This window comes from Nicotiana sylvestris, chromosome 3 (genome assembly GCF_000393655.2).
Source record: "Nicotiana sylvestris chromosome 3, ASM39365v2, whole genome shotgun sequence".
Classification (NCBI taxonomy): Eukaryota; Viridiplantae; Streptophyta; class Magnoliopsida; order Solanales; family Solanaceae; genus Nicotiana; species Nicotiana sylvestris.
In genome coordinates, this window is record NC_091059.1 from 99,239,263 (window position 1) to 99,258,907 (window position 19,645).

The window sequence follows — 19,645 nt, forward strand, 5'->3', positions numbered from 1 at the left end:
GGGAGTTGTTATGAGTGTGGAGAGTTTGGACATGTGTGGAGGCAGTGTCCTTGTCATATGGCTAGTTCATCTCAGCAGAGGGGTCAGCCCTCGACTTCTAATCTAGTTACCTCACCACCCGCCCAGCCAGCTAGGGGTGGAGGTCATGCAGCTAGGGGTCGCCCCAGAGGGGAAGGTCGATCAGGGGGCGGTCAGGCTCGTTTCTATGCACTTCCTGGCAGGCCAGATGCTATTGCTTCAGATGTTGTCATTACCGGTATTGTTTCAGTCTACCTTAGAGATGCCTCTATATTATGTGTTCCCGGTTCTACCTTTTCTTATGTGTCGTCATACTTTGCTCGTTATTTGGGTACGCCCCGTGAGTTTCTTGCTTTACCTGTTCATGTATTTATCCCAGTGAGCAATACTGTTGTTGTAGACCGTGTGTACCGGTCTTGTGTGGTGACTATTGGGGGTCTGGAGACCCGAGTGGATCTATTTCTATTGAGCATGGTGGATTTTGATGTCATTTTGGGCATGGATTGGCTATCTCCATGTCGTGCTATTCTAGACTGCCATGCTAAGACAGTCACTTTGGCTATGTCGGGTGTACCGTGGATTGAGTGGCGTGGTGTGACTGATTACATCCCTAGTAGAGTGATCTCTTTCTTGAAGGCCCAGCGTATGGTTGGGAAGGGTTGCCTTTCATATCTAGCATTTGTGAGGGATGTTGGACCTGAGACTCCTAGTATTGATTCTGTCCCAGTTGTGAGGGATTTTCCTGATGTTTTTCCTGCAGACCTGTCGGTCATGCCACCAGACAGGGATATTGATTTTGAAATTAACCTGGTGCCGGGCACTCAGCCAATTTCTATTCCGCCATATTGTATGGAACCAACAGAGTTGAAGGAATTGAAAGGACAGCTTCAGGAACTCCTAGATAAGGGGTTCATTCGTCCTAGTGTGTCCCCTTGGGGTGCACCAGTTTTGTTTATGAACAAGAAGGATGGCATGATGAGAATGTGCATTGATCATAGGCAATTGAACAAAGTAACAATCAAGAACAAGTATCATTTGCCTCGCATTAATGATTTATTTGATCAGCTTCATGGAGCGAGGGTGTTCTCCAAGATTGATCTCCGTTCGGGTTATCACCACTTGAAGATCAGGGATTCAGATATTCTTAAGACTGCTTTCAGGACCAGATATAGTCATTATGAATAGTGTATTTCGGCCTTATCTGGATTCGTTCGTTATTGTATTCATTGATTATATCCTGGTGTACTCGCGTAGTCAGGAGGAGCGCGCGGAGCATTTGAGAGTTGTGTTACAGAGACTGGGGGAGGAGAAGCTTTAAGCAAAATTCTCCAAGTGTGAGTTTTGGCTCAGTTCAGTGGCTTTCTTGGGGCACGTGGTGTCCAGCGAGGGTATACAGGTTGATCCGAATAAGATAGAGGCAGTTTAGAATTGGCCCAGACTGTCCTCAGCCACAGAGATTCGTAGCTTTCTTGGGTTAGCAGGCTATTATCGCCGGTTTATTCAAGGATTTTCCTCCATTTCATCGCCCTTGACCAAGTTGACTCAAAAGGGTGCTCCATTCATATGGTCGGACGAGTGTAAGGAGAGCTTTCAGAAGCTCAAGACAGCCTTGACCACAGCTCCAGTGTTGGTTTTGCCATCAGCTTCAGGTTCATATACTGTGTATTGTGATGCTTCAAGAGTTGGGATTGGTTGTGTGTTGATGCAGAAGGGTAGAGTTATTGTGCTTATGCTTCTCGGCATTTGAAGTCCCGTGAGAAGAATTACCCCATTCATGATTTGGAGTTGGCTGCCATAGTTCACACATTGAAGATTTGGAGGCATTACTTGTATGGCGTATCTTGTGAGGTGTTCACTGATCATCGCAGTCTTCAACATTTGTTCAAGCAAAAGGATCTTAATTTGAGGCAGTGGAGATGGTTGGAGTTGCTTAAGGATTATGATATCACTATATTCTACCATCCGGGAAAGGCCAATATGGTGGTCGATGCTTTGAGCCAAAAGGCAGTGAGTATGGGGAGTTTGGCATATATTCCAGTTGGGGAGAGACCTCTTGCAGTTGATGTTCAGGCCTTGGCCAATCGGTTCGTGAGGTTGGATATTTCGGAGCCTAGTCGGGTGTTGGCTTGTGTGGTTTCTCGGTCTTCTTTATATGATCGCATCAGAGAGCGCCGGTATGATGATCCGCATTTGCTTTTCCTTAGGGACAGAGTCCAGCATGATGATGCCAGAGATGTGACCGTCGGTGATGATGGTATGTTGAGGATACAGGGCCGGATTGTGTGCCCAATGCAGATGGGCTTAGAGAGCGGATTCTGGAGGAGGCCCATAGATCGCGGTATTCCATTCATCCGGGTGCCGCGAAGATGTATCTGGATTTGAGGCAGCCCTATTGGTGGAGAAGAATGAAGAAAGATATTGTGGGATTTGTAGCTCAGTGTCTCAACTGTCAGCAGGTGAAGTATGAGCATTAGAGACCGGGTGGCTTATTTCAGCAGATGGTTATTCCCGAGTGGCTGTAAGAGAGAATCACGATGGACTTTGTGGTTGGACGTCCTCGGACTTTGAAGAAGTTAGATGCTATTTGGGTGATTGTGGATCGGCTGACCAAGTCTGCGCACTTCATTCCTATGTATACTACCTATTCTTCAGAGCGGTTGGCAGGGATTTGTATCTGGGAGATTGTTCGGTTGCATGGCGTTCCTGTTTCCATCATCTCAGATAGAGGAACTCAGTTTACTTCGCAGTTTTGGAGAGCCGTGCAGAGAGAGTTGGGTACTCAGGTAGAGTTGAGCACAGCGTTTCATCCTCAGACGGACGGACAGTCCGAGCGTACTATTCAAATATTGGAGGACATGTTGCGTGTTTGTGTTATTGACTTTGGAGGTTCATGGGATAAGTTTCTACCACTTGCAGAGTTTGCTTACAACAACAACTAGCAGTCGAGTATTCAGATGGCTCCATATGAGGCTTTGTACGGGAGGCGGTGTAGATCTCCGGTTGGTTGGTTCGAGCCCGGCGAGGCTAGACTATTGGGGACAGATTTGGTTCAGGATGCCTTAGAGAAGGTGAAGGTGATTCAGGAGAGGCTTCGTACAGCGCAGTCACGTCAGAAGAGTTATGCGGACCGGAAGGTTCGAGATGTGTCCTACATGGTCTGTGAGAAGGTCTTGCTGAAGGTTTCGCCCATGAAGGGTGTTATGAAATTTGGGAAGAAAGGCAAGTTGAGTCCTCGGTTCATTGGGCCTTTTGAGGTGCTTTGGAGGATTGGGAGGTGGCTTATGAGCTTGCTTTGCCACCTAGCCTGTCGAGTGTGCATCCGGTATTTCATGTTTCTATGCTCCGGAAATATAATGGGGATCCGTCTCATGTTTTTGACTACAACACGGTTTGGTTGGATGATGATTTGACCTTTGATGTGGAGCCAGTAGCTATTTTGGGTCGCCAAGTTCGGAAGTTGAGGTCAAAGGATATAGCTTCAGTGAAGGTGCAGTGGAGAGGTCGGCCCGTGGAGGAGGCTACCTGGGAGACCGAGCGGGAGATACGGAGCAGATATCCTCATCTATTTGAGGCTTCAGGTATGTTTCTTGACTCATTCGAGGACGAACGTTTATTTAAGTTGGGGAGGATGTGGCGACCTGGCCAGTCGTCTCATGAGTTATCCGTGTTTTATGTGATCGAGATGATTAGTTCGAGTTCGGAGAGGATTTGGTAAGAAATGAGACACTTAGTCACTTTTAAGAAGGCTTAAGTTGGAAAAGTCAACCGGATGTTGACTTATGTGTTAGAAGGCTCGAGAGTGAGTTCCAATGGTTCGGTTAGCTTCAGGAGGTGATTTGTGACTTAGAAGCGCGATCGGAATGGTTTTTGGAGTTGTAGAGAAGATTTAGGCTTGAATTGGCGAAATTGATATATTGGAAAATTCCGGTTGATAGGCGAGATTTTGATATAGGGGTCGGAATGGAATTCTGAGAGTTGTAGTAGCTTCATTGTGTCATTTGGGATGTGTGTGCAAAATTTCAGGTCATTCGGACGAGATTTGATAGACCTTTTGATCGAAAGCATAATTTAAGAGATCTTAGGCCTGAATCCTATATTAAATTGGTGATTTGATGTTGTTGTGAGTGTTCCGAAGTTTTGAGCAAGTTTGAACGATGTCATGAGATGTGTTGGTACAATTGGTTTGAAGTTCCGGGTGGGTTCCGGGATGTTTTAGTGCAAAAATCATAGTTGTAGCAGGCCTACAGGGGTTGCAAGCCCCCGAACTCACCCATGCGGTGCGCCCGCGGTGAGTTCCGTGCGGACCGCGCAAAGTCAGATGCGTCCGCGGTAGGTGTCATGCGGACCGTACAAAGTGGTGTGCCGCCGCGGTGGGGAACGATCCTATGGTCCTACTTCGGAAGCTCTAATCTTTTTATCAACAAGGAATTTTGAGGTGATTCAAAAAATAAAGTTGTAGCCCTTCGTGTCTAGTTTCTAGTAAGGTAAAGATATTGTAAGTTGGACATATGTAGCAAAGGTTATGGCCAAAATACTAAAGCCTGTCATTGCAGAGAGAGGCCTGTGCGGCCGCGCGTTGCCTTTGCGCGGACCGCACTAGCTGATACCTGAGGGGTACCTATAAATATGAGGTTTTGGGTTTTATTTAATATTTAGACCTAGAGAGCTCGGATTTTAGCGATTTTTTGAAGGTTTTCAAGAAATTCATCAGAGTAAGTGATTTTAACTCAGATTTGGCTAGAATACATGAATCTATCACTGAATTCATCATTTAATTCGTGATTTGAGATGGAATTTGGGAAGAAAATTGTGGAACCTTTCAAAAATGTAAAATGATGATTTGAAAGACCAAATGGTATCGGAATTGGATAATTTTGGTATGGTTGGACTCGTGAGGGTATGAGGATTCTGAAAATGTAAATTTTACCCGATTTCGAGACGTGGGCCCGAGGCTCGGGTTTTGCTAATTTCGAGATTTTTGATATTTTTTGAATGTTTTCGCTTGGGCTTTGTTCCCTTAGCATATTGTGATGTATTCGTTCAGATTTTGGATAGATTCGACGCACGTGGAGGCCAATTCAAGGGGCAAAGGCGTCGTGAGCTAGAGAATTAGCCAGTTCGAGGTGAGTAATGGTTGTAAATGATGTCCTGAGGGTTTGAAACCCCGGATTGCACATCGTAGTGCTATATTGTGGCAAGATACGCACTGGATGATGAGTGTGGGGTCTTTCACTACTAGGGATTGTGACTTGGTCCATCACGATTGACGATTTTACCGAATATTTGACTGAAATTCATTTATTATCATCATGATTTGGGTTGATTGCCATATTTGGGCTTCGTGCCAACTATTTGAACCCTTCAGGGATTTTTATCACTGTTTCCTTACTGCTTGACTTATTATTTGAACTCAGTCCTGTTGATATCTACTGTTTTACAAACTCAGCCACTTTTACTCAGATTTGAAACTTAAATGATATTTTTACATCATGTTTTGGGCTGAGAACTACTGTTTTACCTATGCCCAAGGGGCTTATGATGATTTCTGGACTGAGTGAGGCCGAGGGCCATATGTGAGGATATGCTGAGTGATATGAGGCCGAGGGACTGAGATACTATTTATGCCATGTGGTGGCTTAAGTGATGTGAGGATATGCTGAGTGATGATGCCACGAGGTGGCTTGATATAGCGCTTGGACCGTAAGGGGCCCCTCCGGAGTCTGCACACCCACAGTGAACGCGGGTACCCATGTGATTTGAAACAGTGGTAACAATGACACTGTATGATGCAATTTGGTCAGGTAACAATGGCTGACCATTATGCTAAGTGATTGTGAGGTAGCCCGAGGGGCTGATACTGTACTAAGAGTGAGCCTCAGGGGCTGATACTATGCTGAGCGATTGATACTGTGCCCGAGGGGCGGATTTCTACTTGTTAATTACCTGTTAAATTACCTGTTTTATTTGTTTTAAAAAGGAATATCATTTGATTTTTTCACTGATTTACTGCCTTAAATGATTTTACTGCTTGATATGGAATTGCTTTGTGCCTTTACGTGTTTTCATACTTTCAGCCATTATTTGTAATTATTACTCACTGAGTCGGAGTACTCACATTACTCCTTGCACCATGTGTGCAGATTCAGGCATAGCAGAGTTCGCACCTGAGCGCTGATTCCTTCCAGGCTAGGCAGTGATTTGGAGTTACAAGGTAGTTGTTGACGTCCGCAGCCCCTTGTCTCTCTACCCTCTATCATTTATGTTTCCTTCAGACTGTTGTATCGGATTTTGTACTTTGTAGACCTATAGCAGATTCTGCAGTAGCTCATAACTTGTGACACCCCGGTTTGGGCTGTGTCGGGATGGCTCCTACTGTTAGTATCGTTAAATTCCGCAATTTATGAGTATTATATTATATGTTATTACTGTTTATGATGATTAACTGTTTAAAAGAGGTGTTCCATTTGGGTCTGGCTGGCCTTGTCTTTACGAGAATCGCCATCACGACCGGGTTCGAGGATTAGGTCGTGACAAGTTGGTATCAGAGCCTAGGTTACTTAGGTCTCACGAGTCATGAGCAGGTTTAGTAGAGTCTCGCGGATCAGTACAGAGACATCTGTATTTATCCTCGAGAGGCTGCAGAACCTTTAGGAAAAATTTCATATTCTTGAAACTCTTGTCATGCGAACTTGTTAGTCCGAGTACTAAACTTCTTATATTACATTCTCTCACAGATGGTGAGGACGTGAGCTACTGGACGAGGTGGACGACCACCAGTGCCACCTGCTGAGGCCACCAGAGGTCGTGGATGTGGCAGAGGCAGAGCAGCGAGGGCAGCACCTGTTGATGTACCAGTTGCCCCAGCTCCGGATCAGGCACCCGCTATGGATGCTCCAGCAGCACCAGTTCAGTCACCAGTTATGCATATCGTGGTTTCGGGTCTTTAGGAGGCCTTGGCACAGATCTTATCAGTTTGCACTAGCCTGGCTCAGGCAGTTTCAGCCACTACAGCAGCAGCTACTTGACAGGCCGAGGGAGGCAATCAGACTCCCGCTGCTCGCACACCTGAGCAGGTAGTGCAGGGACTACAGACACCGGGGGCACCTCCAGCTCAGCCGGTTGCACCAGCTCAGGATTTTATTGCGCCAGTTATGCCGGATGATGAGCAGCCTCCATCATTCAGTGGTGCCGAGGGCGAGGATTCCTAGGGTTTTCTTGATAAGTGTCAGCGGATGCTCCGTACAGCAGGGATTGTTTATACTAGTGGTGTGGCATTTACCACCTTTCAGTTTACTGGGGCTGCCTTCACATGGTGGGAGGCGTGTGAGAGGCGTAGGCCGGTTGGAGCAGTGCCCCTTACTTGGTAGTAGTTCTCCACTCTCTTCTTGGAGAAGTATGTGTTGTAGTCTCGCAGAGAGGAGCTGTGTAGACCATTTGAGTGGTTGCGATAGGGGGATATGACTGTGTCACAGTATGCGTCGAGGTTTTCTGAGTTGGCTCGTCATGCCATTTGGATGGTTCCGACAGATCGTGAGAGGATCAGGAGATTTGTTGAATGGCCTTAACTATCACCTCCGTATTCTTATGACCCGAGAGAGGGTGTTGGGTTCTACGTTCGAGGAGGTGGTCGATATCGCTCGCGAGATTGAGAAGGTTCGCCGTCAAGATCGAGAGGAGAGGGAGGCCAAGAAGCCTCGAGGATCTAGCAGTTATAGTGGTGCTTCTTCGAGGGGCCAGTTTCAGCATGGTAGAGGCTGTTCTTTCAGGCATGCTCAGTCAGCCCGCCCAGAGTATCGCGGGGCATCTTCAGGTCATGGTCATCATGGATCTCAACGGGTCCAGTCATCACTCAGTGCCCTTCCAGCCCATAGTTTATCTCGTGCCCCGTCAGCTTAGGATTCTTCTATGCCGAGTGCATCATCTGGTCACTCCGGTGTGAGGGGTTCCCTTCAGTACCCTTCTCCAGCACCTAGTAGTTGTTATGAGTGTGGAGAGTTTGGACGTGTGGAGGAAGTGTCCTCATCGTATGGCTAGTTCATCTCAGCCGAGGGGTCAGCCCTTGACTTCTACTCCAGTTACCTCACCACCCGCCCAGCCAGCTAGGGGTGGAGGTCATGCATCTAGGGGTCACCCTAGAGGGGGAGGTAGATCAGGGGGCGGTCAGGCCCGTTTCTATGCACTTCCTGGCAGGCCAGATGCTATTGCTTCAGATGTTGTCATTACAAGTATTGTTTCAGTCTGCCACAGAGATGCCTCTATTTTATTTGATCCCGGTTCCACCTTTTCTTATGTGTCATCATACTTTGCTCTTTATTTGGGTACGCCCCATGAGTTTCTTGCTTTACCTGTTCATGTATCTACCCTAGTGGGCGATACTGTTGATGTAGACCATGTGTACCGGTCATGTGAGGTGACTATTATGGGTCAGGAGACCCGAGTGGATCTATTGCTATTGAGCATGGTGGATTTTGATGTCATTTTGGGCATGGATTGGCTATCTCTGTGTCGTGCTATTCTAGACTGCCATGCTAAGACAGTCACTTTGGCTAGGCCGGGTGTACCGCAGATCGAGTGGCGTGGTGTGACTGATTACATCCCTAGTAGAGTGATCTCTTTCTTGAAGGCCCAGTGTATGGTTGGGAAGGGTTACCTTTCATATCTAGTATTTGTGAGGGATGTTGGAGGTGAGACTCTTAGTATTGATTATGTCCCAGTTGTGAGGGATTTTCCTGATGTTTTTCCTGCAGACCTGTCGGTCATGCCACCAGACAGGGATATTGATTTTGAAATTAACCTGGTGCCGGGCACTCAGCCAATTTCTATTCCGACATATTGTATGGAACCAACAGAGTTGAAGGAATTGAAAGGACAGCTTCAGGAACTCCTAGATAAGGGGTTCATTCGGCCTAGTGTGTCCCCTTGGGGTGCACCAGTTTTGTTTATGAACAAGAAGGATGGCATGATGAGAATGTGCATTGATCATAGGCAATTGAACAAAGTAACAATCAAGAACAAGTATCCTTTGCCTCGCATTGATGATTTATTTGATCAGCTTCAGGGAGCGAGGGTGGTCTCCAAGATTGATCTCCGTTCGGGTTATCACCAGTTGAAGATCAGGGATTCAGATATTCTTAAGACTGCTTTCAGGACCAGATATGGTCATTATGAGTTTCTTGTTATGTCCTTCGGGCTAACCAATGCCCCAGCAGCATTCATGCATTTGATGAACAGTGTATTTCGGCCTTATCTGTATTCGTTCGTTATTATATTCATTGATGATATCCTGGTGTACTCGCATAGTTAGGAGGAGCACGCGGAGCATTTGAGAGTTGTGTTACAGAGACTGAGGGAGGAGAAGCTTTATGAAAATTTCTCCAAGTGTGAGTTTTGGCTCAGTTCAGTGGCTTTATTAGGGCACGTGGTGTCCAGCGAGGGTATACAGGTTGATTCGAAGAAGATAGAGGCGGTTCAGAGTTGTCCCAGACCGTCCTCAGCCACAGAGATTCGTAGCTTTCTTGGGTTAGCAAGCTATTATCGCCGGTTTGTTCAAGGATTTTCGTCCATTGCATCGCCCTTGACCAAGTTGAATCAGAAGGGTGCTCCATTCATATGGTCGGACGAGTGTGAGGAGAGCTTTCAGAAGCTCAAGACAGCCTTGACCACAGCTCCAGTGTTGGTTTTGGAGTTGTAGAGAAGATTTAGGCTTGAATTGGCGAAATTGATATTTTGGCAAATTCCGGTTGATAGGCGAGATTTTGATATAGGGGTCGGAATGGAATTCCGAGAGTTGCAGTAGCTTCACTGTGTCATTTAGGATGTGTGTGCAAAATTTCAGGTCATTCGGACGAGATTTGATAAACCTTTTGATCGAAAGCATAATTTAAGAATTTTTGGAGTTCTTAGGCCTGAATCCTATGTTAAATTGGTGATTTGATGTTGTTGTGAGCGTTCCGAAGTTTTGATCAAGTTTGAACGATCTCATGAGATGTGTTGGTACAATTGGTTTTAAGTTCCGGGAGTTCCGGGTGGGTTACGGGATGTTTTAGTGCAAAAATCATAGTTGTAGCAGGCCTATAGGGGTTGCAGGCCCCAGAACTTACCCATGCAGCCCGCACAAAAATGAGTGCGCCCGCAGTGAGTTCCGTGCGGGTCGCACAAAGTCGGATGCGGCTGCGGTAGGTGTCACGCATACCGCACAAAGTGGTGTGCGGCCGCGGTGGGGAACGATCCGCTGGTCCTACTTCGGAAGCTCATATCTTTTGATCTACAAAGAATTTTGAGGTGATTCAAAAACAAAAGTTGTAGCCCTTCATGTCTAGTATCCAGCAAGTTAAAGATATCGCAATTTGGACATATGTAACAAAGGTTATGGCCAAAATACTAAATCTTGTCACTACAGAGGGAGGCCTGTGCGGCCGCGCGTTGCCTTTGCGCGGACCGTGTGCGTATTGGTGCGGCCCGTACTAGCTGATACCTGAAGGGTACCTATAAATACGAGGTTTTGGGTTTTATTTAATATTTTGACCTAGAGAGCTCGGATTTTGGCGATTTTTCGAAGGTTTTTCAAGAAATTCATTGGGGTAAGTGATTTTAACTCAGATTTGGCTAGAATACATGAATCTATCACTGAATTCATCATTTAATTCGTGATTTGAGATGGAATTTGGGAAGACAATTGTGGAACCTTTCAAAAATGTAAAATGATGATTTGAAAGACCAAATGGTATCAGAATTGGATAATTTTGGTATGATTAGACTCGTGAGGGTATGAGGATTCTGAAAATGTAAATTTTACCCGATTTCGAGACGTGGGCCCGGGGCTCGGGTTTTGCTAATTTCGAGATTTTTGATATTTTTTGAATGTTTTCGCTTGGGCTTTGTTCCCTTAGCATATTGTTACGTATTCATTCTGATTTTGGATAGATTCGACGTGCGTGGAGGCCAATTCAAGGGGAAAAGGCGTCGTGAGCTAGAGAATTAGCCAGTTCGAGGTGAGTAATGCTTGTAAATGATGTCCTGAGGGTTTGAAACCCCGGATTGCACATCGTAGTGCTATATTGAGGCACGATATGCGCTGGATGATGAGCGTGGGGTCTTTCACTACTAGGGATTGTGACTTGGTCCATCCTGATTGATGATTTTACCGAATATTTGACTGAAATTCATTTGTTATCATCATGATTTGGGATGATTGCCATATTTTGGCTTCGTGCCAACTATTTGAACCCTTCAGGGATTTTTATCATTGTTTCCTTACTGCTTGACTTATTATTTGAACTCAGTCCTGTTGATATCTACTGTTTTACAAACTCAGCCATTTTTACTCAGATTTGAAACTTAAATGATATTTTTACATCATGTTTTGGGCTGAGAACTACTGTTTTACCTATGCCCAAGAGGCTTATGATGATTTTTGGACTGAGTGAGGTCGAGGGCCATATGTGAGGATATGCTGAGTGATATGAGGCCGAGGGCCTGAGATACTATTTATGCCATGCGGTGGCTTGAGTGATGTGAGGATATGCTGAGTGATGATGCCACGAGGTGGCTTGATATAGCGCTTGGGTCGTAAGGGGCCCCTCCGGAGTCTGCACACCCATAGTGAGCGCGGGTACCCATAGTGGTAACAATGTCTCTGTATGATGCAATTTGGTCAGGTAACAATGGCTGACCATTATGCGTGATTGTGAGGTAGCCCGAGGGGCTAATACTGTACTGAGAGTGAACCCGAGGGGCTGATACTATGCTGAGCGATTGATACTATGCCCGAGGGGCAAATTTCTACTTGTTAATTACCTGTTAAATTACCTATTTTACCTATTTTAAAAAGGAATATCATTTGATTTTTTCATTGATTTACTGCCTTAAATGATTTTACTGCTTGATATAGAATTGCTTTGTGCCTTTATGTGTTTTCATACTTTCAGCCATTATTTGTAATTATTACTCACTGAGTCAGAGTACTCACATTACTCCTTGCACCATGTGTGCAAATTCAGACATAGCAGAGTCCGCACCTGAGCGTTGATTCCTTCCAGGCTAGGCAGTGATTTGGAGTTACGAGGTAGTTGTTGACGTCTGTAGCCCCTTGTCTCTCTTACCCTCTATCATTTATGTTTCCTTCAGACTGTTGTATCGAATTCCGTACTTTGTAGACATATAGCAGATTCTGTAGTAGTTCATGACTTGTGACACCCCGGTTTGGGCTGTGTCGGGATGGTTCCTGCTGTTAGTATCGTTAAATTCCGCAATTTATGAGTATCATATTATATATTATTACTGTTTATGATGATTAACTGTTTAAAAGAGGTGTTCCATTTGGGTCTGGTTGGCCTTGTCTTCATGAGAGGCAACATCACGACCGGGTTCGGGGATTGGGTCGTGACAGTTGGGTGAATCCCAATAGTTCAATTCTGACTCTAACACATTGTCTAAGTCTATCTTCATTTTCTTGGAGTGTAGGCTTCAACTCCTTCTTCCATAGGACGCTTCCCTAGGGCTTTTTCAGTTCAAGCATCATCGGAGAGGTCTCCTCTAGAAGATGAGAAGTCCTCAGAGTGATCAAACCCAATGGTGACTAGTTCTGATTATTGAGAAGGGGTTATCCCTTTGGACTGGGTGCTTTTGCGAGTGGAGGCAGAAGGGTTATCGAAGCTTTAGCCATTGGAGAGATAGGGTGAAGATTAAAAACTTAGGGCTTGAGGAGGAGGAAATCTTATAGAGAGGAAGAGAAATGTGAAAAGGCAGGATTGAACCGACGTGACTGATGGGTGCAGAGAAAGAGAACAAGAACGATTGATTGATTCATTTTTCATCTCGGTTTATTAAAAAGGTAGAATGAGAGACTAAAAATGGATGCACCTCACTAATGTTGTTGGCGGTAATGATGAGATACTATGGCACAAAAAGATTTCCTACCAAAATCATTAAAACACACAATCTTTGATAAGTACTGAAATTTCAAATGCCTAATTAGAAAAAGTAATAATGCCAAGTAGGTCCCTAAGGTTTTGAAATTTGTCTTCTAAAAGAGGCTTAGTGAAAATATCAGCTAATTGATTTTCAGTAGTAACAAACTATATTTTAATGTCACCTTAAGAACATGATCTCTAATAAAATGATGGTTGATATCTATATGCTTTGTCCTAGAATGATGCCCTGGATTTTAACAAACGAATAGCACTAGAATTGTCACAGGAAATTTTAACAGGCTTAAAGGAAAGATCATAGTCACTTGGTTGGTGAGTCATCTGGAGTAGTTGAGCATAAAACTGTCTGATATCAATATATTCAGCCTCTGTTATAGATAGTGCAACTACTCGATGTTTCTTACTGTTCCAGGAGATGAGTGATTTTCCAAGTAATGACATGTTCCACTTGTGCTTTTTCTATCATCTTTATTTCCTGCAAGATTTGCATCTGAAAGACCTTCAAGCATAAAATTGTTAAGATGTGGATATCATAAACCATGTGATGTAGTCCCAATGAGATATCCAATAATTCGTTTCACTGCCGTTAAGTGCGACTCCTTGGGAGATTGGAACCTGGCACATCTGCACATACTAAACATTATGTCAGGTCGTCTGGCAGTTAAGTAAAGTAGAGATCCAATCACTCGGTGATATTTTGACTTATCCACCTATTTTCCTTCCTCGTCTTTGTCAAGAGATGTAGCTGGACTCATGGGAGTTCCAAGCGCGTTATTCATTCTAAATTTTTGTATCATTTCCTGCGTGTACTTCGTCTGACATATGAAGATACCTTCGTTTGATTGATGAATTTGAAGTCTAAGGAAAAAAGTCAGTTCTCCCATCATGCTTATTTCGAACTCGCATTGCATAAGATGTGAGAATTCCTTGCATAAGACAGGGTTAGCACTACCAAATATAATGTCTTCAACATAAATTTGAATAATGAGATTACCTGATGATGACCTTTTGATAAAGAGAGTGGTGTCTATCTGACCTCTTGAGAAGCCATGACTAACCAAGAATGAACTTTTTCTTTCATACCAGGCTCTAGGTGCTTGTTTTAACACATAGAGAGCCTTAGTCAACATAAACACTTGGTAAGGAAATTGTGAGTTTTCAAATCTAGGAGAATGTTTAATATAGACCTTCTCATCAATAAAACAATTTTAAAAGAACTTTTAACATCCATATGAAATAACCTAAATCTTTTAAAAGAAGCATATGCAAATAAAATACGAATTGATTCTAACTGAGCCACCAAAGCAAAGGTTTCGTCATAGTTGACTCCTTCCTGTTGGGAGTAACCTTGTGCGACTAGACTTGATTTGTTTTGGATGACTTTTCCTTCTTCATTCAACTTATTTCTGAATACCCATTTGGTTCCTACAATTGTTGCGTTTGCTGGCTTGGGTACCAATGTCCGAACTTGATTTTTGTCAAACTGATCAAGTTCTTCTTGCATAGCTTGTACCCAACTTGAATCTTTCAAAGCTTCGTCGACTTTCTTGGCCCTATTTGAGATTTGAGTGCAATTTTAGCCTTTTCTTTAGATCTCCTCTATTTCATTCCATCAGTTGGATTTCCTATGATAAACTTTTGTGGATATTCAGGTTCAATTCTCCATTTGTTTGGTACTGCTTCAGCATGTTGAGTAGTCGAATCAGTCTAAGATTTAGCATGCTTGCCGGTAGCTTCATTAGTCGACATTGAGATTTCATTTCCATTGTCAACTAATTCTCTTAGCTTGATATGTTCACTAATCTTGGGTTGATTCTGGCTGATATCTTCATCACCTGCAAGGACTCCTTTCTCGGCCACAGATTTATTATCATAAAAAATAACATGAATTGATTCCTCTACGCATAGAGGACGCTTGTTATAAACTCTAAAAGATCTACTATTATTAGAGTAATCAAGAAATATACCTTCATCACTTCATGGATCAAACTTACCGAGGTTGTCCTTACCATTGTTGTGGAAAAAATATTTTCTTCTAAAGGGATGGAAGTATCCAATGTTAGGTATCTCGCCTTTCAGTAGTTCAGATGGAGTCTTCATCAGAATAGGTCAAATCAAACACGTATTTAGTGTATGACATGCTTTGCTAACTGCTTCTGCCCAGGAGAAGTTTGGTAGAGAATGCTCCAGTAGCATGGTTCTAGCCATGTATTGCAGAGTTCTATTTTTGCGTTCAACTATTCCATTTTGTTGTGGTGACCTTGGTGATGAGAAATTATGAGTTTATCCTTGGTCGTCGTAGAATTCCCCAAATGATCTGCATTAAAATTCTCCTCCATGATCACTCTGAATAGTTGAAAGAAGGTACCCCTTTTCTCTATCTATTTTTTTGCAGAAGATCTCAAAGTTCTTTAGAGCTCCATCTTTGTGAGCCAAAAATATTGCCCATGTAAAATGTGAGTAGTCATCAATATTAACAAAAGCATACTTTTTTCTCCTATACTGGCAGTTCTAGTAGGTCCAAACAATTCCATACGCAAGAGCTGAAGAGGTTTGATTGTGAAAACAATATATTTGGGTTTTAAAGAAGTTCTAGTTTGCTTACAAAGTTGACATGCATCACATACATGATTTCTACAATAGTGGAGCTTAGGAAGACCAATAACTAATTCATGCTTGGATAGATTTTCAATCAAATGCATGCTGGCACGACCAAGCTTTTTGTGCTAAAGCCAAGGATCATCAGTGATTGATTCTAGACAGATATGAGTATCCAGATTATCAATGCAAACTAAAATATAGAAATTTCCATTCCTTTTTCCCGGAAGGATGAATTTACCTGATTTGTCTTCAATATCACACCCAGTTTTCTTGAATTTCACTTCATATCTAGAATCGCATAGTTGATTGATGCTTAGCAGATTGTAGTTTTGCTCGTCTACAAGATAAACTTCATTAATATCATAGTTATTGTTAAACGGGACTGTTCTGATACCGACAATTTTGCCTTTTGAGTCATCACCGAACTTGACATTTCCTCAATTGATTTTGGTGACTTATTTGAAGAGATTTTGTTGCCCATCATGTGACTGGAACACGCACTATCGAGATACCATTTTTCTTTTTAACTTTTCTTGTGGTGTTCCTGCAAAGAAAGATTATTACCTTTTTTTAGGTACCCAAGCTTGCTTAGGTATTTTTTTGGTTAGTTTTATTAATATCAGGGCCATTTTTAGGCCTTTAGATCCATCCGACAACATTTGAGTTACGAAATCTACAAAAAGAGTACTTATGACTAGTTCTATTGCAATAATGACAAATAGTAGTGAATTTTTCAATAGATCTACTAGTGCCGTCTTTACTAGTAGTATTATTTCTAGCAGGTCATTTACCAATTGAATTACAAGTCACCTAGTTAGACCTGATAGAACTGTGACTAATGGATTTGCGTATTCTATTTAGTTGCAATTGCAATTCCTGAACTTCCTCTTGAAGAAAATGACTTTTAATTTCACACACTTCAATGTTAAGTTCCTAGTCTTTCTTTTCCCTATTGAGTATCTTTAATTCATTAAACATTTTCTAAGACTCTTTTAGGATAATATCAAGAATATCTTGTAATTCATTACATCTTTTACAATCATAGGATCTTACATCACTTGTTTCACCATGTGTCATGAAGCAATTTTCAGTTTCTTCTTTACTGTCATCGTCTGATACATCCTCATCAGTCTAACAACCAGAGTATTGGTTCATATCATTTTCCAATATGGTCATGAAACATAAATTTGCTATTTCTTCAAGTTTTGAGCTATCTTCATCACTCCAGCTTCGAAGGATTTGTTCTTGGTAAAACCTCTAGAGAATTTCCTTTTGAGCTCCGGGCATTCAGCTTGAACTTGACCATTCCTTCCACATTCAAAACATTTTCCCTCATTTTTGTCTTGTTCACTGAATTGTCTAGTTCTTCTGTGTAACGACCCAACTAGTTGTTTTGAGCAATTATGTCTGTTTTGGTAGTTTAAGGTCACGAGCAACTTCATATTATGTGTATCGACTTGCGTGCGCATTCCGAGTGCGAAATCGGAAAGCTTTTATGTGAAAATATGAAAAATATAGTAATTTCTAGAGTTAAAATTTGGTTTTTAGTTGACTTTGGTCAACATTTTTAGTAAACGGACCTAGATCTATGTCCAACAATCCCGGAAGGTCCTTAGTAAAATATGGGACTTGGGTGTATGCCCGGAATTGAATTCTGAGGTCCCTAGCCTTAGAAAATATTTTTTGAAGAAAATTATTGTGCTGGATTTTAAAGGAAATAAAGAAATGAATTAATGTTGAAACTCGTTGGTATCGGGCTCATATTTTGGTTCCAGAGCCCGGTACAAGTTTGTTTTGATATTTAAGTCCTATATGTAAAATTTGGTGAGAACCGGAATTGATCTGATGTGATTTGGATGTCCGGTTGAAAAATTAGAAAATTTGAGTACCCTTGAGAAAATCATGAATTTTGAGATTTAATTCATAGTTTTGATGTTATTTAGATGATTTGATCAAACGAGTAAGTCCGTATGATATTTATAGACTTGTGTGCATGTTTGGTATGGAGCCCCGAGGGCTTGGGTGAGTTTCGGATAGGTTTAGGCTAAGTTGCGCTTGTTTTTGGATGCTTTATCATCGTTTCTTCAAGTATAAATAATACCACATTGAGCAATTGAGATCCAAATTCATTTTTGTTTTAACCATTAGATTTGTATTAAAATTACGGAGCCATAGGAAAAAGAATCATCGAATTTGGACATCGTATGAGGTTGTTATGCTCATTTTCGTGTCGGAAAAAATTGTTGGTTTCTGGTGTGTTCGCAAGTGCGACTTCTGCCTGCTCTGCTTTGTTCGCAATTTGCGAGGGTTCGCAAATGTGACATCTGAGGCCTGTTAAGTGAGGTTTTTGACGAAATTTTCCCCCATTTTTTAATGTTCTCAAACCCTAAACCTCCATGGGCGGTTTTTCAAAGACCCAAACTTCTCCAATGATGGTAAGTGTCTCTAATCAATTTCCAACTATATTTTATGATTATATCTTAGATTTAACATCCAATTCATGAGAATCTAAAGGAAAAATTGGGGAAAATTGTGAATATTTAAAAAATGTAAAATGATGATTGGAATGACCAAATGGTATCGGAATTAGATAATTTTGTATGGATGAACTCGTAGCGGAATGGGTGTTCGATTTTTGTAAATTTTACCGGGTTCCGAGGTGTGGGCCCGTGAGTTGACTTTTGTTGATTTTTTGCAAATTGTATAAGAATCATAGTTTTGTTAATTGAAATTTTTTCTCATGCGAGGTGACGAGTGTGTGCTCGGACTTATTTGTGGGAAATTTGCCTCTAGGGTTCTTAGGTCCTTATGTTCATTATGTGGAAAGTATCCCGTTATGGTTGGGTTTCCTAATTGCTTAAATTGCCTCTATATGCTCCATATGATGTTATTAGCTTTCCTCTAATTCGTACATGTTACTTGACCCTTAATTGCCTTAATTGAAGTGATTTCCTTCCTTATTGTTTTGATACTTCTTGATTGTGAGTTTCCTTTATGACTTCGTGTAAACATGATACATGTCCAATTGTTGTGGTTATCGGTGTTGTTATCACGTGCTTATTATGTCTGGTTGTTTTGTTGAGGTTATCGTGCTTCTTGGTTTTTCCGTGATCCTTATTATGTACTATTCTTGTTTAAATTGATGATTATTCATGTCGAACAAGACATATGAAATTCTTTTGGTAATTGTCCATTATTGAGTATTGACTCGGGTTGAGATCTATATTGCGAAGCTAACTGTTGAAACAAGATTGGTTATTGTTGATTCCCTTGTTAGGATGTTATTGTGTCTATTGTTGATTCACTTACCGGGATGTTACTGTTTCTACTGTTGACTCCCTTGCTGGGATGTTATTGTTCATATTGTGACTTCCTTGCCGTGATGTTATTGTTTCTATTGTTTGGGTGAGGAAGAGTGTAAAGCGCGAAGGGTGATGTCGTGCATGACATTGTGAGAGAGAGTTAAAGCACGAAGGGTGATGCCGTGCACATTTCTATTTATGCATATTGTAAGGAAGAGTGTAAAAGCACGAAGGGTGATGTCGTGCCACATTATTGAGAGTAAAAGCGCGAAAGGTGATGCGGTGCCACATTATTGAGAGTAAAAGCATGAAGTGATATTGTGTATGATATTGTGAGGAAGAGCGTAAAGCACTAAGGGTGATGTCGTGCACATTTCTATTTATGCATATTGTGAGGAAGAGTGATAAAGCATGAAGGGTGATGCCGTTCACTTTCTGTTTGTTGTGTTTCTTTATAGTTATCAATTCAAGTGTTTTAATTGTTCAGATTGCTTTACTGCAGTGACCCTTGTGATGGAACCCCATAGAGTTTTCAATACTTCGCCATATTTTATATATATATATATATATATATATATATATATATATATATATATATATATTAATACTTCAAATTTTAATAATTGTTTCATTTTTTTTATTCAATTAGTTACTCAATTAAATTCCCTTAAACTATTGGAGGTTGTATTTTACTTAAAAGGAATTTATACTAAGTTAATTTCTTAAAGGTAATAATTCTTTCGATGTTATATTTTAATTGAAAATGGTACTTTCTTTATTCAAATGATTTCTAAA